The 22,423-nt window shown below is 51.1% G+C and overlaps 1 protein-coding gene across 10 annotated transcripts in view; it reads left to right on the forward strand.

Annotated features, from left to right (window-relative positions):
• The first annotated feature begins 623 nt into the window (after positions 1-623).
• The window catches only part of MAP4 (microtubule associated protein 4), a 140,596-nt gene continuing 118,796 nt past the window's right edge, over positions 624-22,423 (forward strand). For 9 of the 10 annotated variants that reach the window (XM_069859119.1, XM_069859127.1, XM_069859122.1 and 6 more), the window contains exon 1: positions 9,303-9,390. The gene's annotated coding sequence lies outside the window, so the exon portion shown is untranslated. Of the gene's footprint in view, positions 671-9,302; positions 9,391-22,423 lie in introns of those variants that run through there. The other variant, XM_069859118.1, reaches the window with a different exon arrangement.

Below are 22,423 nucleotides of genomic sequence, written 5' to 3' on the forward strand. Positions count from 1 at the left end.
CTCCTCTACCCCCCTCCCTCTCAGACCCCCCTCCCTCCTCCCTCCCCTCCCCACCCCTATCCCCCCCACCCCTCCTCTATCAGCCCCCCCTCCCTCCCTCCTCTCTCCCCTCCCCTATCCCCCCCAACCCCTCCTCTATCAGCCCCCCCTCCCTCTCAGCCCCCCCTCCCTCCCTCCCCTCCCCACCCCTACCCCCCCAACCCCTCCTCTGTCCCCCCCCTTCCTCTATCAGCCCCCCTCTCCTCCCCTCCCCACCCCACCTCCCCAACCCCTCCCCTCTCAGCGCCCCCTCCCTACCCCCCAACCCCTCCTCTATCAGCCCCCCTCCCCTCTCCCTCCCCCCTCCCCACCCCTATCCCCCCACCCCTCCTCTCTCAGCCCCCCTCCCCCTCAGACCCCGCCCCCTGACCCTCGCCCCGCCCCCCTCAGGCCCCGCCCCCTCGCCGCCCGCGCTCGCTGCCATTGGCTGCGGGCCGGGCGCGGCGCGGCGCGATTGGCCGAGGCCGCCGTGGCCCCGCCCCCTCGGCGGGCGCTCGCGGGGCAGCGCGGCTCGGCGCGAGGCCAGCGGCGGCGGCTCCGCTCGCTCCGTCTCCTCCGTCAGCGCGGCCCGGCCCGGCCCGGCCCGCAGGGCGCAGCGACTCTCGCCCCGGCGGCGGCCCCCGCGCCCTCGGTGAGGAACGAGGCGGGGGGAGCTCCGGGGCGGGAGCGGGAGCGGCCCGGGCGCGGGGGGAGCTGGGTTCGTCCTTGGGAGGGCGGCGGCCGCGGTGGGGGGGGGGGGGACACCAGGGGGGTGGGGGCGCTGAGGGGCTGGGGTTGGGGTCTGAGGGGATGGGGGCTCTGAAGGGATGGGGTTGGGGTCTGAGGGGATGGGGTTGGGCTCTCAGGGGTTGGGGGCTCTGAGGGGATGGGGTTGGGGGCTCTGAGGGGATGGGGTTGGGGTCTGAGGGGCTGGGGGCGCTGAGGGGCTGGGGTTGGGGTCTGAGGGGTTGGGGTCTCTGAGGCGATGGGGTTGGGGGCTCTGAGGGGATGGGGTTGGGTCTGAGGGTATGGGGTTGGGTCTGAGGGGGTGGGTGAGGATGGGGGGACCGAGGGAAGGGAGGGGCTGAAGGGACGGAGAGGCTGAAGAGATGGGGTTGGGGTATCAGGGGCTGGGCGCGCTGAGGGGTTGGGGTCTCAGGGGATGAGGTTGGGGTCTCAGGGGATGGGTTGGGGTCTGAGGGGATGAGTGAGGATTGGGGGGCCGAAGGGAGGGAGGGGCTGAGGGGATGGAGAGGCTGAGGGATGGGGTTGGGGTCTGAGGGGATGGCGGAGTCTGAGGGGATGGGTTGGGGTCTGAGGGGTTGGGGGGCTGAGGTGATGGGGAAGAACGGGGCGATGGGGGAGATTGGGGGGCTGAGGGGATGGGTCGGGGTCGCAGGGGTTGGAGGGGCTGAGGAGATGAGCGAGGATGGGGGTCTGAGGGGATGGGGTTGGGGTCTGAGGGGGTGGAGGGGCTGAGGTGACAGGGTTGGGGTCTCAGGAGGGGGAATGTGGGGAGATGGGGGGGGTCTGAGAGGATTGGGGAGATGGGGGGGTCTGAGGGGGTGGGGAAGGTGAGGTGATGGGGTTGGGGTCTCAGGGAAAGGAGGTTTAGGGGGATAGGGGCTGCGGGGATGGGAGAGGATGGGGGGCTGAGATGATGGGGTTGGGGTCTGAGAGGGAGGGGTTGTGGGGCGATGGGGTTGGGGATCTGGGGGGATGGGGGGTTCTGAGGAGGTGGGTTGGGGTCTCAGGGAGAGAGGATCTGGGGGCTAGGGGAGGATGGGGGGGTCTGAGGGGGTGGGGAAGGTGGGGACTGAGGTGGTGGGTGGAGGAAGTGATGGGGATCTCTGGGGGGATGGGGTGTCTCTGAGGGGATTTAGGGGGGCTCTGAGTTGGTGGGGGAGATGGAGAGAGTTTCTGAGGGGATGGGGGGGAGGGATTGAGGTGATGGGGCTCTGAGGTGATTATCGGTGGGCTCCTAGGTGATAGCAGTGGGGGGGGTTGAGATGACAGGGTAGATTGAGGGGGGGTTTGAGGGGTTGGGGGCGATGCTGAGGTGATGAGGGGTCTGAGGTGACGGCGAGGAGGTGATGGGGGTAGATTGAGGGGACCGGGGTGGGAGGATCTGAGGTGATGGGTGGGGAAGGTGGTGGGAAGATCTGAGGTGATAGGGAGAGAGGGTGAGGGGGCTCTGAGGGGGTGGGTGAGGTGATGGGAGTGGAAGAGGCTGAGGGGATGGGGAAGAGATGGAGCGGGAGGCTGAGGTGATGGGAATAGGGAGAGGATGATGAGGTGGGTCTGAGATGGAGGGGGTGTTCGAGGTGGTGGGGAGGGACAGAGGCTGAGGTGATGGGGCGGCAGGGTGCTTGAGGCTGAGATGATGAGGAATGGACACCCTAACCCGTGGCACCGGGTCCGGTATCATGGAGGGGGGAGGCTTTTGAGGCAGCTTGGAACCCTGGGCGTGGCAGTGCGGGGCCATGGGTTGTGTGGACCCGGCGTTGGAGATGAGCAAAGCTCCTGCGGAAGGAACAGCCCGAAGCATCGAGCAAACGTGGGCTGGCGCGTGGTGTAAAACTGCTGCGAATACGTTAAAACCCAGGACAATGAAGTTTTTGGTTCTGATGAAGATGCTGTTCTACTGCCAAAAGCTTTCTAAGCATATCTCGCTGTTGCAAACTCCGCTTCTCTCTGAGGGGTGTGTTTTCTGTGCGATCTGTGAACATATGAAACCTGAACTAGAATCATAGAACGGTTTGCGTCGGAAGGCACCTCAAAGCCCATCCAGTTCCATCCCCTCCCACGAGCAGGGACACCTCCCAGTGGATCAGGGGCTCCAAGCTCCATCCAACCTGGCCTTGAACCCCTCCAGGGATGGGGCAGCCACCACTTCCCTGGGCCAGGGCCTCCCCACCCTCCCAGGAGAACATTTCTTCCCAAGATCTCATCTCAAACTCCGGTTTTTCAGCTCAAATACCATCCCCCCTCGTCGTATCCCTGCACTCCCTGATAAAAGCCCCTCGCAGCTTTCCTGTAGGCCCCTTTAAGTGTTGGCTTTGGGGTTTGGTGGGTTTTCTTTGCTGCTTCTTAATTCTCGCTTTGTTTCCTCCTCTCTTATTTCTTTAGTATGATTCTTCATGGATTTAAACAAAAGCTCATTTATTTTAGCATTTTTTTAAAAGTTTAGATGGTTTTCTTGTTAATTTTGGTAGCTTTTATTCAAGCTGGACTCCTCTATTCGCTGATCTGTGTTCTTCCCAGCTTATAATTTGAGCAGAGCACCTGAAAGGCTTCTTGAATAATATAATAGACATCCAAGTACTTTCTCGATGTTTCAGCCTGTGGCAGAGCACGCCTTGCATGGAGCCTCCTCAGGCGTCTTTACGCAGGGCTCTGCGTGTGACGCAGCCGTAGCTGCGTTTTATAAACTGAAAGGACAGGACGTTGCTGGAGTTTTACAACTCTAAGGCATATTTCCTCTTTTTAGGGCTTGATTATTCCATTTGGTAGTGAATCGTAGTATGGTTTGGGTTGGAAGGGACCTTAAAGCTCATCCAGTTCCAAACCCCCTGCCCTGGGCAGGGAATGTATATTTTACTGGTGTAATATATAAGGTGCTGTTGTAGCTTGGTTAACTTTTCCTTTTTCCAAGAAAGAGAAATAAATTTTAACTCGAAAATATTCAACAGTGATAGAAATATAAAAGTGATACAGGCTGGACAGACCCGCCTGTATTAATTGCTTTAACTTTTTGCTTATTTGTTTTTCCTTATGAGAACTGGTAAAATTTCGGATTATCCTGTGTTTTGGAGGATTCATGAACTCTTTTTTTCTTCTTTTTTTTTACTGTAATCTTTATCTTTTATGCCCCCTGGTGTCTTTTTCAGTTTTACAAAGAACTGACTCGCTATTGCAATAGCAGCAGCATCCCCTGTCTTGTTTTCTTGGGGAATAGTGACCCGTTAGTGCCAAATAATAAGCTTAGAGGCAGAATGGTCGATCTGTTTGTGACTGTTGACTCCAAAACTGAAGTTCATGGGTATTACCGAGTCTGCATTGTGTGTCGCTGCAGAAATGACATCAGGGAAATACTCGCTCATACAAAGAAGTGTCAGTGGTTTGAGGACCGCGGCTCTGCGAGTTCGGCTAGAGCGGGGTGTTGCCATGGGTACGGTTTTGTGGGTCACCCCTCCTTCCCCCCAGGTCCTCAGATGGTACCGGGAGAGGATTAAGTCACTCTGGTCCTTAAATAATGAGCGGGAAGCCTGTGGGCAGGACGCATATACCAGCAGAGACTCACCGACGTTTTAATATCCAACTTTATCAGCTTGTTTCTTACAAGCTGATGGCTCTGTGCGTGAGTTCCCATGTCGTGGGGATGCTTAGGCAGGCTCTGAGGAGCGCTCCGCACCACGGCTCGGCCCTGGGAACTGTGGAACCTCACCCTCGTAGGATATTGAGAGATCTGTTTTAACAAGTTGCCTAATTTGTCTGTGGGGAGGCTTTGAAGGTTGCGAGTAGCGCGGTGGTGTGGGGAAAGGCATCGCTTTCGCCCTTGCTCGCCGCTCCGTACCAGTCGGCTGTGGGCATCGCAGGGAGTGGAGACCAGGAGGTGAATAATCACACGAGAGGCTCCCACCGGCTGTTGAAACCAACTTGGGCTCAGGCTGGTATGTGTGTGCCGAGCCTCCCAGCGCTGGTGAGCGCCACTCGAAGGTGGCCGTGCGGCTTCTGAAGTGCCCGGGTTCGGAGCGCTCGTTCGTTCCCCTCCCAGGGACTCTTGGCAGTTAAGCCTAGTTTTCAATCCCAAAGCATTGCTTCGAGTGTTTATTCTGTCTTGATATTAAACCCCCCTCCCACCTCTGACAAGGCGACCTGATCAACAGAAGTACAATTAGAACAGAAATAGCTTTTTCTGAAGGGGAGAAGGCTGTGTGGAGGCTGGGGCAGGGCTTGATTTCCAGTCTGGAGCTCGGATTATGGAGCCTGGTAAATACTCGGTTTAAACAAATGGGTTACGTTTTCTTTCTGGTGTTTGTAGAAGGGCTGAGACAGCCTTAATTTTAGCGAATGGAGCTATAATTATATTTGAGGTCCCAACCCCTGTAGTATTTCAGTGGTTACCTCTCATCCCTAGAAATAAATGAATCTGAGCCATTAAATCTTGCAGAGTTCAGGCCTGGTTCAGGCCTATCGCTGTCATCACTGTTCTTGCTCTTATGGACTATTCTTAAGCTTTACCTCCTGTTTACTAACCTCTCTTTCGATATCCTCAGTTGATAATGTGGTATTTAAGCTCCGTTTGTCTCTACGTACGGAGCAGTGATGTGCAGACTTGCAAACTCTGGTATATACTGAGCTCATGACTAAGGGAAACCACTGGTCGGACAGGGTTTAAGTCTGTCAGGGGGAATTCAACCTACTTGCAATTAAAATGAAAGTAATGGTTACTTAAAAGTCAAATAACGTGTAACTATACCTTGGTTTGGTCCAAAAAAATGCCAAATCATTTATTTTGCTAGCCCAGACGCAGATTGGGAGATAAAATCCCAGTCTCCTCCTCTGAGAACGAAGCGTTCGGGGCGTGTTACTCATGGTGTCGTTGCCGGTCTGATGGTAGACAGCAAAGTTGTATTTTGTGTAGGTGCTCGTGGAGTTTCAAAGCAAACCTGAAGAAGGGAATATTGCTCCAAAAAGCAGCTCGTTATTTCCTGTAGCTTTGTGTTTACACTTCCTGTCCCAGCTAAAATAGATGCATCTTTCAGTCAAATGTCTCCGTGTACGGCTTCCTCATGACTAACCAGGGCAATCAGACTGATTTTCTTAGTGCCTTTCTCTATTTCCTTGAAGGCAAATTAAATGACACTCAGCTGTAGATCAGAGGGGCCTGTGATTACAGCAGTGTGGTGGAACTGCTTCAGCCTGAGCCGTCATTACTGCTCTCACCTGCTACAGGAGTTCATCTTCCAGAAGAAAGGTGGATGTGCTCCAGACCAGGTCCTTGGGGACGTGGTGTAAAAGCCAGGTGGGACCCAGCACAGCCCCTCTGAATAAAGGGCACAGGTAGGCTCTTGCGGTGAACTTCTCCAGCTTCCGACCACTCGGAAGCCAGTTCCATGACTTATTCTTTTGCGCATGTGAAAGAATTTCTTGTGGGAAGAAAAGGTCAGCGAAATCGGTTGCTGGGGAGTTTATGCAGATTTTAACTTTTTGACAACAAGCATGAGATACTTCTGGCTCACAGCAGCACCCTGTGTTCCCCTTGGGGTGGCTTCTTCCTGGAGTTCTCGGAATTTAAATGCTTGCGGTTATTAAATATTAAAATGATTTAAAAATATTGAGAGTTCTAACCCAATCTATTATGGACAGACATTAGTGGGCTGCTTGAGTCGTATTTAAGCACTAGCAGTCTTCAAAGATATATTGGGATAGCAGTAAGAGTTTGGCAGGGTGCGGATATCTGTTCTCAAGCAAGATGAGTCTTGGAATCGTCTGGATAAGTTGTTGGAGTGTGTGTGCTGTCATGCAAGCATTTAGGAGCAGAATGTTTGCAGTCGTTCCTCTAGAAAACAGAGATTTTATGTTAGTGGGAGGAATAAGTCTGCTACCTAGATGAAAAATGGATGTGTATGTAAATGATGATGCATTCAAGCTCCACAATACGCATTGTTCTCCTGAAATATCTGCTGGGTGGTGGGAGGATGGTGGGTTGTTTATTCTGTTACTTTCCATGCATCCTCCCCTAGAAGTGAGGAGAGAAGGGTCTGATTTCTTCCCCACCTCCTCGCTGTTAGAAAAGGCTGTTTCTTATTGTTTAAGGGCCTGGCCTCTGATGAATTTTCAGCTGAGAGGGAGGCAGCTGCTGAATGAGTATCTTGTTGGTCCTTGAGAGAACTATCTTGGAGATAAAGCTAGCAACATCCCTGTGATTTGAACAGAACTGGAAAAAACCTAACCCTGGTGGTAGCTGCATTATTCACGCAGGTTTGTGTAATGCAAGAGGCTCCGCATCGGCTTTCCTTTGCCAAGATTGGATTTCCAGTCTCACGGAGCCCTAACTTTGTTTGTGAAGAGACTTCAGGGTAGACAAATACAGGTCCAGAGTCATTGCGCCCTGCCCAAAATGATTGTGTTGGCCTGGTGGAAGACTTGATATGTGGGTGGAAATAAGGTTAAGTATTAGGTATATCCCTGCATGCCGGATGACGTGACACACGGGGTGTAGCTGGAGATTAAACTGGGATGAGCAGTTCACTCCTGCTGCATTCTGGCTATCAAGCTACTCATGTGTAGCTGCAGGAAGCTCCTAGAAGTATGCAGTTAATCACATCTATTAGCATGATTAAAATCCTGATTAGCCTGTGTCGTTCACTCCCATTCTCCACCTACACTTCACCCCTTTTATCCGGAGTATTTGCAAGCGTGAGCGTGAGACGGACTGAGACCAACGAGGGCTCCAGCCCAAGGGATGGTCACTGGGCTTTTGAACGTATCAAATAATTCTGAGCTCTATCACAGGCAGCTTCTTCCATAAGCCCTACAGCTGCTGCCTGAACATAAAACCTTAAAAATCAGCCCCGCACAGATAGAGGATCTGCAGCAACATCGTCAGGAATCCAGTTGAACACGAAGTAGGCTCGTCTTGCTTGTCAGTCGAGTGCTCTTAGCTTGCTCATGTTTCATATCTTGTGCCTACTAACATTTTAATTTTAACGCCTCTGTGCACAGTTGATGATCTCTTGGTGTCGGCTGGTGCGTTGGGTCAGTGCTGTCTGTGCCTCTGGCAGCCAGGGCTAAACGGGGCTGGAGAGTGAGCAATGTGGATGTCATTCTTTGGAAGGATGGACAGTTTGGGAACTGCTTGCTGATACATTGGTTGGGTTTCAGCAAGGAGTGAAGAAAGCCAAAAAGGAGGTGATTCTGTAAGTTCCTTCGTGCAAAAAACTTATAATGGGCTGCAAAAAAAAAAAGAAATGTGGCCAGCAGGGTGAGGGAAGCGATTCTCTTCCTCTACTCCTCTCTCGTGAGACCCCACCTGAAGTCTTGAGTCCAGTTCCAGAGTTCTCAGCAAGGGAAGGAGACAGTTCAGAAGAGGCCATGGAGATGATGCAAGGGCTGGAGCACCTCTGCTCTGAGGCCAGGCTGAGAGAGTTGGGGTTGTTCAGCCTGGAGAAGAGAAGGCTCCAGGGAGATCTCAGAGCAGCTTCCAGGACTGAAAGGGGCTCCAGGAAAGCTGGGGAGCGGCTCTGGATCAGGGAGGGCAGGGGTAGGATGAGGAGAATGGTTTGAAGCTGAAAGAGGGGAGATTGAGGTGAGATCTGAGGAAGAAATGCTCTGCTGTGAGGGTGGGGAGGCCCCAGCCCAGGTTGCCCAGAGCAGTGGTGGGTGCCCCATCCCTGGAGGTGTTGTAGTCCAGCTTGGATGGGGCTTGGAGCCCCTGATCCAGCAGAAGGTGTCCCCGCCCATGGCAGGAGTTGGAACTGGGTGGGCTTTGAGGTCTGTTCGAACCCAAACAGTCTATGTTTCTATGATAAAACCCCTCCCTTTCTAAAACTTTGTTTGTTGGGGAGTTACTGTACATATTGAAGTGGGATCTTTCGGAAAAAGCTGGCTCCTCTCTGAGCATTAGGTCATGCACTCCCAACACATTCCCGCCGGGGAGTGAGTCATTGTTCCTTTTGTAGAATTGTATTAGAGCTACATCATCCCCAAAAGCTGTTTTTCAGCTGAATTTAGGGTGTTGACGCTTGCTTTAAACAGAGCACAACTATGGGAGCATGTGTCCGTTGGATTTCAAAGTATGTTTACGTACTCTTGAGTTTGGAATATGGGATTGATTTGAAGCTGTTGGTGAAAATCCACCGGTGCTGGGGATGCTTCTTTCTCGGAGTGCTGGGTTTCCTTCTCCCTGCCCGTAGGGCTTTTGAACCCTCTAACTGTGGATTGCAGCGTCTGTATAACTTCACTGATGTTTGTAATGCTGGAAGATCCTCTGTAAGGGGCAGAAAATCATGCAGCTCTATTTATTGAGCAGCCTGATCCAGTGGGAGGTGTCCCTGCCCATGGCAGGACGCTTGAAACTTGATGATCTTTGAGGTCCCTTCCAATCCAAACCGTTCTATGATTCTGTAATGCTGGGTCTTATTCTCCTCTCCTCATTTCTTGTGCTGACTGTGGTGCGTCTGACTCTGTGCTGTGGATGCTCTGGCAGTTTGTGCTTCTAGGAGCGCGATGCTGAGGGTTTGTTTCCGTATTCCAGCTCCCTTTTTTCTCTCCAGCAGAACTGGCTTGAGGCTCCAGCCGCCTTCCCCGTTGCGCTTCTTATCGTGCTGCTGTGCCGGCATCACCGCACGTGCTGTCAGCGACCAGGTGGGAGTTCTGGAACTGCTTTAGGAGCCGCGTTGGTTTTATTAAAGGGGAAGTAGGACTAATTAGTTGGAGAAGAGGGTGCTAAGCAGACGTTGAACTGGCTTTCTGCTGGGAAAACGCGATGCAGAAGCGCTGCCAGTGGCGTGGCTGAATTGGAGCAGCGCAAAGCATTAAGGTGGAAAATCCACCCCCAAACCATGCGTAACGTCGATTGGAACGGCTTAAGCTGCCAGGATGTTAATGGAAATCTAAAATTTGTGCTTTAGTGACAGTTTTCCTTTAATCCCCTGTGGAAAGTGCCGTGCGCTTCTAAGCTTCTAGCTGTTGGTAGGTTGACTTTGACTGGGTTTCGGGGATGTAAAGGCTAAAAGGCTGTTTGGAGGTTAGGGAAAGGTCCACCTGCTCTGGTGGGTGTTCCTGACAGTGACTGAAGGTGCTCAGAAAGTTCTTGGGTGCTCTGTACCTTGGAGCTTGGCTAACGCTTGAGTAGTGCTATGAAATTAATGCTGCCGGGTGTGAAGTGCTGTGAGGCACATGGAGGGGAACCCCCTGGCAAACAACAGCTTACAGGAAGCGTTTTTAGGTGGAAGGGTTAGCGCTACTCGTAGGAGTTGCGAGAGCTCAATTCCTGCGTTGCTGTCTGCACCAGGATCCCCCTTCTCTTGGACTGAAATGGTGTTAACAAGAAACATGTGAACTTGAGTTTGAAACTCACTCGTTGGTTGTTGCTGGCTGGGTTTTTCTCCTCTCATCCCTTTCCAGTCCTGCTCTTGGTTCTTTTTTGTGTATGTGGGTTTTTTTGGGTGGGTGGGGGCTCTGTGTGTGTGTATCCCATTTCTCTTTTGCAGCTTTACTAAGCGTAGTGCTCCTTTTAAAGACGTTTCTAGGCTTGGCTGCGCTGCTCTGGAGGAACCTCAGAGCAGATTTTCTGCTGTTCACAGATAACTGGTTAATAGTAGTGAAAGTAACTGGAAACCTCACAACTGTGGAAGAGCAAAGACAAAAAAAATCCACATCCAGCTCCAGCAGAGGCTTCGAATTAGGCCCTGCAGACATGAGAGGCAGAGGATGAGACAAAGAGCTGAGTCACCGGCTCTTCCTTCCTTTTGATTTTTGCGGTAGGAGTGAATCGCTTTTCTTTTTGGTCACGAATCAAAGCAATTAGGAAAAGGGTTCTAGATGTCAAGAGGTGGATGACTCGGACTTCTTGCTTAGCAGGAGCGTTTTTTATTTAAATGTTCTCAAAGTGGTTTAAATATGCCCTGGTAGTTTAAATGTATTTGTTAGGAATCCATTAACGGGTCATAACTAAAGTTATGGATGCACAGCCTCAGAAGTATTCCTTTTTATCGTAACTTCATATATCCTAATGTTTCCTTTTATCTCTGAGAAGGCAGAGAGAAACCTCTGGAAAGAGGTGTGGGTTGTAAAAGGAAACCTTTAAGATGATCTTGAGATCCTGCAGGGAGTGTTTGCTCGGGGCTGGATGTTTGTAGAAGCAGGAATCTGGCTTTAAATGCTTTGGGATCCGGTGCTGTAACCGTGCTCATCACCCAGTGCGTGCATCGGCTGGTACCACCGTGCTGGGAACGCTGGAGGATGTTGTGGGTGGCTCCAGCTGTGTTTTATTTTCCAAATTTCCATTTACACATGGAGCTACAACGTATGGAATCTTCCTTTTGTTCAAGCTACCTCCATGAGTAAAGCAGAGATGTTTTTTCTCGGACTGCATTTTAACCTATTTAAGCGCTTACGACAGGAGAGTTAAAGGCTATATCCCTCTCATTATGAGGACTGGATTTCTTTTTAACTGGTCTTTTAAGTAAAATGTACTTTATTTTTGCATTGGGATTTGGCCAGAGCATGTAGGGCAATAGGATCAAGTGTCACATTGGGGATTACATATTTGTCCTGGAGTGACCCTCTTAGTGGCTTGCATTGGTGTAATTGGTGAATGACTGGATTTATAGGGATGTATATCTGCTTTAGTGCTGATTTGATGTAACTCTAGCTTATTTGCTTTTAGCCTGAACTATTTTTGGCTTGAGGATTCACTTTTAAGGAGACATCCATGATTTGCCTTAAACGGGCATTTTTAGGCTTGTTATTTCCCCTTAAAATACTGTGGGTTTTCCTAGGAATAATAGTTCTGAGGGAATCATAGGATAGTTTGGGTTGGAAGGGACCTTAAAGATCCTTAAAGCTTCCCTGGGCAACCTGTTCCAGTTCCTCCCCACCCTCATGGTGAAGAAATCCCTCCTCCTGTCCAGTCTAACTCTGCCCCTCTCCAGTTTGTCCCCATTGCCCCTCGTCCCATCCCCACAAGCCTTCGGGAACAGCCCCTCCCCAGCTTTCCTGGAGCCCCTTCAGGTTCTGGAAGTTCTCTAGAAGGTCTCCTGGGAACCTTCTCTTCTCCAGGCTGAACAAGCCCAACTCTCTCAGCCTGTCCTCGGACGGGAGGTTCTCCAGCCCTCACATCATCCTTGGAGCCTCCTCTGGCCCCGTTCCAACAGCTCCATCTCCTTATGTTGAAGATTCCAGAACTGGACAATCTTAATGTCGAAGAGTTTTGTGTAGGGTTGTCTGGTTGCTGAAAGCCAGCTTTGGCCAATAAGCTGTATATTTACTCAAGGCCAGTGGATGTTAATGGTGTTTCAAACAATTGGTCAACTGTTCTTTTGTTGCCATTGTCTTGCTCTTAAAATGATGAGAACATCTTAACTCATCATACTTTACATTATTTTGATATTTTATGTCCCTTTGCTGGCAGCTTCTCTGAGATTTCCCTCTCCTAGAATGAATAAATGAAAAAATACGAATTTGAAAGAGGGGAATGTAAAGGAACTCTTTGCAATTCCAGGCTTGGTTTCCTTCAGCTTAGATTTTTAACTTGCTGAATCCCCAGTAATTGCTGGTGTGGTGAAAGCCTCGCCCTGTGGGCACGTCCTGGGCTCTGAACACGACTCCTCTCCATCCAATCTTGGTTGTTGCTGGGGATGATCCTTTGGCTAGGATTTCCCTTTTTGGGCTAGGATTTCCCGTTTTGGGGTAGTCTGTGGTTCCCAGCGCTCCTCTGCGGGTGGAATCTCCTAGAGGCACGCTCAGGTAGTGATGGGTTAATAAAGCGGCGTGATACGTGGGATTAGAAACACTGAATTTGTCAGCTCGCAGCAGATACCCACCTTGTACGTTAAATCTTACACGTTTGACAAAGGCCTTCGGTTCTAAAGCATCGATTTGTGTGGGTTTTGTAATTACCAGGAGCTGTGTTTGTGCTGTGTGTTTTATGCTCCTCTGCCCTCCTCTTGCTACGCTCCTTTCTCCGCTTCCCTCCTTCCCATCCACATCGGCTGAACTCCCAGCTGATCTTTGCTGCTGTTTTCCTCTGTTATTTGTGTTCCTTGCCCACCAAATCCTGTTTGCATCCATCTGAACGGATTGAATACGGGGTGGTTTTCTTCTTTGCTTCCAAGAGCCTCTTAAAAAGGCTGTTGATGGGGTCTATTGGAGCACGTAATTTAATACAGTTCTCCTAAAAATCCTAAATCTGGCTGGCATCGGCTGATGCTCGGCCTCATTTAAACACACTGCGGGCTCCTTAATGTTGTTTTCTCTGGGGGATTGACTTCCTGTGATAAAGTGTGATTCCCTTTTAAAGCAGAGATCCGTGGTTATATAATGAGAGTAGGAAATAGTCCAATAGTGACACCGGGAGAACGGAAAAGTTATTTTGGTAACTGACTGTTAGCCCAGAGAGTAGAAAACATGCTCAGGAGTGTGTTAGTGACTTGAATTCTCTTTGGAAAGTGAGAAGAATAGACGTGAGGAATTAAGTAAGGGAGTGACAAGGTCAGCGCTGCGGAAGGGAGGTTACAGTAAGGACAGTGTCTTACAGTGCACATCCAGGGTTCCTCCTGGAAGGCTTAACTCTCTCCAAACTACGTTTACTTTCCTCAATCAGCTGCTGTGTTAAGAACGTGTCTCCAGGTTTGAACCTCTCAAACAAAGATGATGCGAGGGCTGGAGAACCTCCTGTACGAGGACAGGCTGAGAGAGTTGGGCTTGTTCAGCCTGGAGAAGAGAAGGCTCCGAGGAGACCTTCTAGTACCTGAAGTGGCTCCAAGAAAGCTGGGGAGGGGCTGTTCCCAAAGGCTTGTGGGGCTGGGACGAGGGGCAATGGGGACAAACTGGAGAGGGGCAGAGTTAGACTGGACAGGAGGAGGAATTTCTTCCCCATGAGGGTGGGGAGGAGCTGGAACAGGTTGCCCAGAGAAGCTGTGGCTGCCCCATCCCTGGAGGTGTTGAAGGCCACGTTGGATGGACCTTGGAGCCCCTGATCCAGTGGGAGGTGTCCCTGCCTGTGGCAGGAGGTGGAACTGGATGATCTTCAAGGTCCCTTCCAACCCAAACTGTTCAATGATTCTATGATTCTCCTGGTGCTTTTGCCTTTTTGACTCATAGACATGGATGTCAGCTGTTCTTTAATCTGTGTGTGTGCTTGGGTCGGGTTTTCTCCCCCAGGTAGTGTCCGAGCAGTGAATTCTTTCTTCTGCCTGTGTTCTCTGTTCCCCTTTTCCTGGCAGTCTCGCAGAGAATCACCCAGGAGTCCAAACTTTGCTGTGGTGTTGGTAGGGCAAGGGGATGGTGCCCTGGGGCAAGGGGACGGTGCCCTGGGGCGGCAGGATCGGTCCTGGGGCAGGGGGATCTTTAGGAGGCAGGAATACAACTCGAAGGGAAGGAGGCTGGATCCCATCAGGGGCCACAAAATTGGCTGAGCCTTCCCAGTCCACTCGCAGACAGAGGAGTTCACGCTGAGTGCTGTGTACGTGCCACGCTCCGTGCCGTGACCCCCGGCTCTTTCAGGGGTCAGGATGGGTTTAAACTGCAATATTCGTGGGGTTTTTTGTTCGTGGCTTTCTTTTAAAGATCTTTAAGATGGATAAATCCCACATAGTCATATTTTATTGTGCAGGGAGATAATTTTTTATCTTCCTGCTCATGGTTTTGCTTTGTTTTCACTCAGGCTGTTCTCCTGGTTTGTATCAGTTCGTGTCTGTCCTTGCCGCAGAGGAGGAATGCGGGCGGGGGGGGAGTGAAGGAGACTGCGATTAATTTAGCTCCTGGTTCTGTGTGTTCTGCTCCTGCTTCCTCAGTAACCTCTGCCGCAGCGCTGATCTTCGAAATGTGGCTGACACGTCGCCAGCAAGAAACCAATGGGGGGATTTGCTTCTCTTGGGCCGTGATTCCAGTCAGATGCACACGTGAAAACACGATGTTGTATTGTAGGTAACATATTTGTAGCCCATGGGGTACAGCCTGAGGTCAGTGTGCCTGGATTTTTGGCTGAGCTCAGGTGTGCTGTAAACTCCAGGACATGGGGCGCTCTGAAACAGCTGTATGTTCTTCCCACCGCTTCATTTTTTCTTGCCTGGCAGTGAAAAGGGACATCCTGATTTCTGGAAGTGCCATAAGTCCACGTGTGGAGCCCAGGCTGAGAATTACAGTCTTTAAAGGCTGAACGTGCTGACCAGCCTTTCTGGAATCATTAACTGAGCCCATTGCTATGTCTCGATCCTATAATCCTTCTCTTTTATATAGAATAATTTGGGTTGGAAGGAACCTTAAAGATCATGCAATTCCGACCCCTCTGCCAAGGGCAGGGACACCTCCCACTGCATCAGGGGCTCCAAGCCCCATCCAGCCTGGCCTTGAACCCCTCCAGGGATGGGGCAGCCACAGCTTCTCCGGGCAACCCGTTTCAGGGCCTCCCCACTCTCCTTGTGAAGAATTTCTTCCTAATGTCTCATCTAAATCTTTCCCCTTCCAGTTTAAAGCCGTTCCTCCTCATCCTGTCACTGCAGGCCCTTGGAGAAAGCCCCTCCCCAGCTTTCCTGTAGCCTCTTCACGTACTGGAAGGTCTCTCTAAGGTCTCCTGAGAGACTTCTCTTCTCCAGGATGAACATCCCAACTCTCTCAGCCTGTCCTCGGACGGGAGGTTCTCCAGCCCTCGCATCATCTTGGAGCCTCCTCTGGCCCCGTTCCAACAGCTCCATCTCCTCCTGCTGAGGATTCCAGAGCTGGCCCCAGCCCTCCAGCTGAGGTCTCCTAAGAGAGGAGCAGAGGGGACAATCCCCTCCCTCCCTGCTGCCCACGCTGCTCTGGATGCAGCCCAGGCCACGGGGGGTTTCTGGGCTGTGAACACATGTTGTGTCTCATATCGAGCTTCTCCCCCCCAGCCCCCAGGTCCTTCTCCTCAGGGCTGCTCTCATCCCATCACCTCCCAGCCTGGATTGAACCCGGGGGTTGCCCCGACCCAGGGGTAGGACCTTCCCTTGGCCTGGTTGAACCTCATGAGATCAGCTTCTGTGAAAGAAATTGTGTGCTGAGTGGGAAGAACACAGGTTGTCTGAGAGAAATGGCCTTGGCATCGTTAATTGCCTAAATTAAAGCAGTTCCCTGCCCTGTGCTCACAGGACGTGCCCCTTGAGCCCTGCAGAACTCCACTTGGGATGGTGGAGCTTGCCAGGACCAGATTCCCCGTGTTTTCCTGGGGTCCCCCAGACCAGATCCTCTCCCATAGACCAAGGCAGCGTGTAGGAACACCCGCCTTTCCCCGGCTGCTTTCCACAGGGGCCCTCAACTGCTTTTAATCTGTGATTTGCCTGTAAAAACACTAGAAATACCAGAGTCTGATCAAAATTCAACTTTCTTCCTTCGATCTGGGCTCTGTTTATTTTCTCTACTATGTCATTTATCTGTAGCTGTAGTTTTCAGCCACCAAATATGCTGAGTGCGCCCGTTACGTTTCCCAGATGAAATTCCCTGGCAAGCTTCACCTCTAATATCATTTTGAGGTGCTGATGTAATCAAATGGTTGAGCGTGAGCTGAACAGGAAATTACATAGCGCAAAACTTGCTCCTGAAATCTGTATGGAATTAAGATGCGTTTGTTCTTTTTACGTATTTTTACGGGAGGCATTTGTGGGTATTTGGTAATTTCACTTTTTGCTCATTTTCTTAATTAGAGCTGTCAATGTATTGAATGCCTGAGGGGAGCAGGGGGGAACCAGACCGGTTACGTATCCTTAACGCCTCATCAAAGTATCAGTGGGAGTTATTTTTTCAGCTGTAATAATTAAATATTGTGCTGAACTGAGTATGGTTGGACTTGGTGATCTCAGAAGTCTTTTCCAACCTAGTGATTCGATGATTCTGTGATTCTGTAAACTGATTTTGTGCACGTGGAGGGGGTAACACAACGAGAGCAGTGAATGCGAGCTGGGATGCGTTAGAGCATCCTGGTTGCATGACTGTAACCCCTGCGTTATTCTAAACTTAAAAGAAGCTTCACAATTTATAAATGGAGGAGTAAAATGTAAACGAGGGTTGATAAACAATCCTCTGGAAGACAAGGAGAGCAGAGGCAGGCTCTGCTGTTGAATACTTGTTTGGGTTGAAAGGGACCTTAAAGATCATCCAGTTCCACCCTCTGTGACAGGCAGGGACACCTCCCACTGGATCAGGGGCTCCAAGCTCCATCCAACGTGGCCTTCAACACCTCCAGGGATGGAGCAGCCACAGCTTCTCTGGGCAACCTGTTCCAGCTCCTCCCCACCCTCATGGTGAAGAAATTCCTCCTTGTGTCTAGAAAGGAGAAGGCTCATCTCTGGATTTGTGCAGTGGCACCTGTTGCGGTTTGTCCTTTGCCCCTCGTCTCCTTTTCCGTGCTCAGGTGAGGGTTAGGTGGGGCTTGTCTCCCCCTGGACTGGAACCTTAAGTGTGGATCAGCAGCTTTTGCTCTGCAGCTGGAATATGTGAGTCTGTGACGTTTAGATCCATCACACGGCGTCCCCAGGGCCTCCTCGCCTGCCCCGCGGCCGCAGAGAACGCCTTTCCCTCGTAGCCTGTAAACAGGCAAGGGCCGCGGTGCCGGGAAATCAGCTCGAAAGTTTCTATCTCCGACTAAATAACGATTATCTTTGGGTCCTGCTGTTACCTTTGGCCTCTCGGCACAGTTTATCGCGCGTGTAGCCCGCGGGTCACGCTAATGCCTCCCGTGTCCCTGCTTATCTCTCCTGGGAGTTTTGCTGTGCATGTTGTCAAGTACGGCAGCCGCGAGGTCTGGGTGAGACGCTTTGTGTTACGCTTTGCAGGAGCAGAAAGCCAAGAGAGAGGGGGGTGCATACATTTTAATCTACTAATTGGGGACGTAGAGTGTGTTTTATGGAATTGACTCATATCTTTTGAGTTTTTTTAGTCTGAAAATTGCCTGTGAATTGTTTTCTCTAAGCTCATTTTTACTAAATGACTCTTTTTAGTTTATTATTTCCTTTCACTATGTATTTTAACAAAGGAAAGTTCAGCGTGTTCAAGATGTTCGCTCTGCTGAAAGGCAGTTTCTTCCTTTCACATTCCTTTTGTGCAAGCTCTGGGTTAATAAAGTGACTCATTCATTCCCTCCATCTCACTAAAGCTTGAAAAGCTGCCGAGGCCCAGGAACTGCGGGCAGCAGAGGTTGGGATGAAAGAAGGAACAAACCAACCACCGGGTGAAACTTTATGAAGCGTCTTTGTTGCCTTCTGGAAAGTGAGTTGGACGCTGACAGTTGGTTCCTCGCTAGAGAGCTGTGGAGTTATTGTATATTTGAACCCAAACCATTCTATGTTTCTACGATCCCACCTCTTCAGAGCTGAACCTGAGGACCCCAAGAACAGGTTTTTTGGTTTAATTGCTAAAAAGCATAATTTGGCCACTACTTTCTTTGTTTTTCCTTGCTCCCTTTTCTGCAAAGTGCTGCAGCGACCTTCTCCTTCCATCGTGGCCTCCTCTTCAGCACGAGGCTGGCTGTGGGCAGTTGGGAATGTTTTCTCCTTGCTTTTGGAGTTAATGCAAAGCGTAACTCAAGTGATAACGTACAATCTGAAAGGATTTCTTCTTTCAAACACCCAGGGAAGAAAACCCGAACAAAAAGCCCCTCCCAAACCCCTCTACCTGTTAGGACTCATTCTCTTCGGCTTCTAATAATTTGGCTAACAAATGTGAAAATATCTTTAGCATAAATCCAAAGAGGGAGAAACGTAGGAGAGAGAAAGGAGGGGGGGCTACTGGCAAACCTTTCCGTAAAACCTCTGTACTAATGAGTCAAAAAGTGAAGCGGACTTGCTGAAGTAGAGCAGCGGGTAACAAAAAGCTTGTTGATAAAATTTGCTGTTGGGGATGAGCTCATCGTGGTGCCCGGCCGGTCACTGTGCAACCCTCTAACTATGTGCTGAAACGAGAGTATGTGGCAGCGGCGCGAGCTCTTCGCTCCGAGGGAGCCAGGCACGTGTTCGGCCGCAGCCGCGATGGCTGAGTGTGTGTTCGCAGTCACGGGGTCCAGCGGGTCGAGATGCGTCTGCAGAGCTCTTTATTTCAGTTAGAGGTGAGAACTAAGAATCATAGAACAGTTTGGGTTGGAGGGGAGAGGAGCAACGGAGCTGGGGAGGGGGCTGGAGAACAAGGGTCAGGAGGAGCGGCTGAGAGAGCTGGGGGGGTTCAGCCTGGAGAAGAGGAGGCTGAGGGGAGACCTCATTGCTCTCTGCAACTCCCTGAGAGGAGGTTGTGGAGAGGAGGGAGCTGGGCTCTTCTCCCAAGGGACAGGGGACAGGCCGAGAGGGAATGGCCTCAAGCTTCACCAGGCTGGACATCAGGAAGAACTTCTTCATGGAAAGGGTGATTGGTCCCTGTCGGAGGCTGCCCAGGGAGGGGGTTGAGTCCCCTTCCCTGGAGGGGTTTAAGGGATGGGTGGCCGAGGTGCTGAGGGACACGGGTCAGTGACTGATGGGAACGGTTGGGCTTGATGATCTGGTGGGTCTCTTCCAACCTGGTGATTCTATGAAGATCATCCAGTTCCAACCCCTGTCCAGTCTAACTCTGCCCCTCTCCAGTTTGTCCCCATTGCCCCTCGTCCCATCCCCACAAGCCTTTGGGAACAGCCCCTCCCCAGCTTTCCTGGAGCCCCTTCAGGTTCCGGAAGGACTTCACGCTGTGCTAATCAAGAACTCTTTCCCGTGAGCTGGATGTATGTAACTTTCTTGCAGTCAGGTTGGGTTTAAGAATCTCAGTGAAGGATTTAAATTTAAAATGATAGCGCAGCGATCCCTGGGTCTGCAGTTGTAAGTTATTTATTTTTAAGCTTAGCAAGTGAATCAATTTTCCAACCCAACCTGTTCTGTGATTCACTCTCTCTGTATTAAATTCACTCAGCTGGATTTTGCAGTGAGTTTGTCTTGCAGAGTAAGAAGTGAAGGCTTCTCTTAACTGGGTGTGAGCATTTAGCCAACTTTAGATGAGCTTTGTCAGTCAGAGGCTTACGTAGCAAAACTGTTCAGTGACTCTGGTGGCTGCTGTGCAGCCGTATTCGGAGCAAACCTTCATGTGTCCATGAAGGAGCAGAGGGGACAATCCCCTCCCTCCCTGCTGCCCACGCGGCTCTGGATGCAGCCCAGGACACGGGGGGTTTCATGTTGAGCTCATGTGGAGCTTCTCTCCCCCTGCCACCAAGTCCTTCTCCTCAAGGTTTCTCTCTATCCCATCCTCCCCCGGCCTGGATTGAACCCGGGGGTTGCCCCGACCCAGGGGTAGGACCTTGTCCTTGGCCTGGTTGAACCTCATGAGATTCTCCCAGCCCCGCTTCTCCTTCTGGGCTGGGAGAACTGGAGAGGAGCAGAGTTAGACTGGACAGGAGGAGGAATTTCTTCCCCATGAGGGTGGGGAGGAGCTGGAACAGGTTGCCCGCGGAAGCTGTGGCTGCTCCATCCCTGGAGGTGTTGAAGGCCACGTTGGATGGAGCTTGGAGCCCCTGATGCAGTGGGAGGTGTCCCTGCCCATGGCAAGAGGTTGGACCTGGACTGGCTTTAAGGTCCCTCCTGACCCAAACTAGTCTATGACTCTATGGTTTGTTGCCTTTGGATGCACGGGGAGCCCCACGCTGGTTCCAGTTTCAAGTATTGGTGAGCCTGAAAGTTCGAGCTCTGCTCAAGCTCAAACAGGACTGTTTTATTTCTGTTAATACATGAAATGCTGAGAATTGTAAAAATATCAGAATTACATACGAGGTGATGCATTACACTTGTTTTAAGAATTATGGAAGAATTAATTAGTGATTTTAGAGTCTCAACAGCTTCCAAATCCGAAGGCAGCAGGAGTGACTAACATTTCACCTGCTTTTGGTGACTTAGCAACCCCTGAGCTCTGGTGGCTCAGGAGCAGAGCTGTTTGGTGGTGGCAGGCAGCGTGTTTCTGCGTATTCCCACCTCCTCACTCCGTGGCAGTCGCGGGGAGGGTGATATTTGGGAGCAGAATCTGTAGGTGCAGGGTTGCTGTTCACTTATCAGCCAACGAAGCACTGAAACGGCTTGAAATAGGGATTAAAAACAACTCCAAATGCAACACAACCCATTCTCGAGTGACTCCTACACGAATTCCAGCAGGAGCCAGGCCGTGTGCACTGTCTGCCTCGGTGGAGCAGGGCGAGTGGACCCGTCTCCGTTCCTGACCGGCCACTGCGGCCACCTGGCTTGGGTCTGAGCAGGTTTCGTGGCCGGGAGCAGAACTGCGCTGTGATGTGGTTCATCTCGGACGCAAACGAAACTGTGGGTGGATGTAGGAACAGCCACGTGTTTTCCTTAATGAGTCTGAGCTGAAAAGTTTAAGTCTGGATTGAAAGCAGGATGATATAATAATCTTTTTAATTGGTCTCTGTAGTGAGAACGCGTGTATTGAACTGGTGAGTCTTTCTGCTGTGTTCGGTGAGGTGAGCTGGCTGCTCTCCAGCCATCTCGGTGCAGGAATCATAGAAGAGTTTGGGTTGAAGTGACCTCAAAGATCATACAGTTCCAACCCCTGCCATGGGCAGGGACACCTCCCACTGGATCAGGGGCTCCAAGCCCCATCCAACCTGGCCTTGAACCCCTCCAGGGATGGGGCGGCCACCACTGCTCTGGGCAACCTGGGCCAGGGTCTCACCATCCTCATCGTGAAGAATTTCTTCCTGATGTCCAATCTAAATCTTCCTCCTTTTCCAATTTCGTGCTCCCCACCCTCACAGCAAAACATTTCTCCCAAAGATCTCATCTCCATCTCCCCTCTTTCAGCTTCAAACCATTCCCCTTCTCCTATCCCTGCCTCCTTGATCCAGAGCCCCTCCTCAGCTTTCCTGGAAGCAGCACTGGAAGCTGCTCTAAGGTCTCAGAGCCTTCTCTTCTCCAGGCTGAAGAATCTCAACTCTCTCACCTCATAGAAGTGATTTACTGTAATTGAACAGCATTTTGCAAAAATGAAGCAAAAGAAGTGCACGAGGCTCGTGTTCTCCACACTTTTGGCTGGTTGTGCTGTGGCCAGAGCTACTAATAGGTTAAAAAGCAATTAACCAGTCCTGTTTGAGGATGCATGGTGGTGTCATAGGGCTGGGTAGGGTGAATGTTGGTGAATGGTCACACACTGGGGTGCTCTGCAGCCATTTCTGCTGGGGGTTCTGCCTGGTGGGGTTTTCAGCCTGCTCTGCCAGGGCCTGAGAACCCTTTCCATGAAGAAATTTTTCCTAATGTCCAACCTAAACATCCCCTGATAGAGCTTGAGGCCATTCCCACTCGTCCTGTCCCTTGGGAGAAGAGCCCAGCTCCCTCCTCTCCACAACCTCCTCTCAGGGAGTTGCAGAGAGCAATGAGGTCTCCCCTCAGCCTCCTCTTCTCCAGGCTAAACAACCCCAAGTCCCTCAGCGGCTCCTCATAAGACTTTGTTCCAGCCAGAGCACCTAGGTCTGCTCCTCCTGGGAAGAGACAAAACCTTCCTTTGTGGCCGAGCTCTCTTTTTCACATCACCTCAGAGTGTTAAGATGTATGGAAAACGCTAAAAGCTTGGGTGAGAAGGACCTCGTTATGCCTTGGAAATGTGATATGCAAGATAAATGGCAAATAGCTACGTGCTAATGATCTCAACCATATCTGGCTACACGGCTCTGACCTTTATCTCCCCTTCTTCCCTTTCGCCAGGT

This window comes from Phaenicophaeus curvirostris, chromosome 6, assembly GCF_032191515.1.
Source record: "Phaenicophaeus curvirostris isolate KB17595 chromosome 6, BPBGC_Pcur_1.0, whole genome shotgun sequence".
NCBI lineage: Eukaryota > Metazoa > Chordata > Aves > Cuculiformes > Cuculidae > Phaenicophaeus > Phaenicophaeus curvirostris.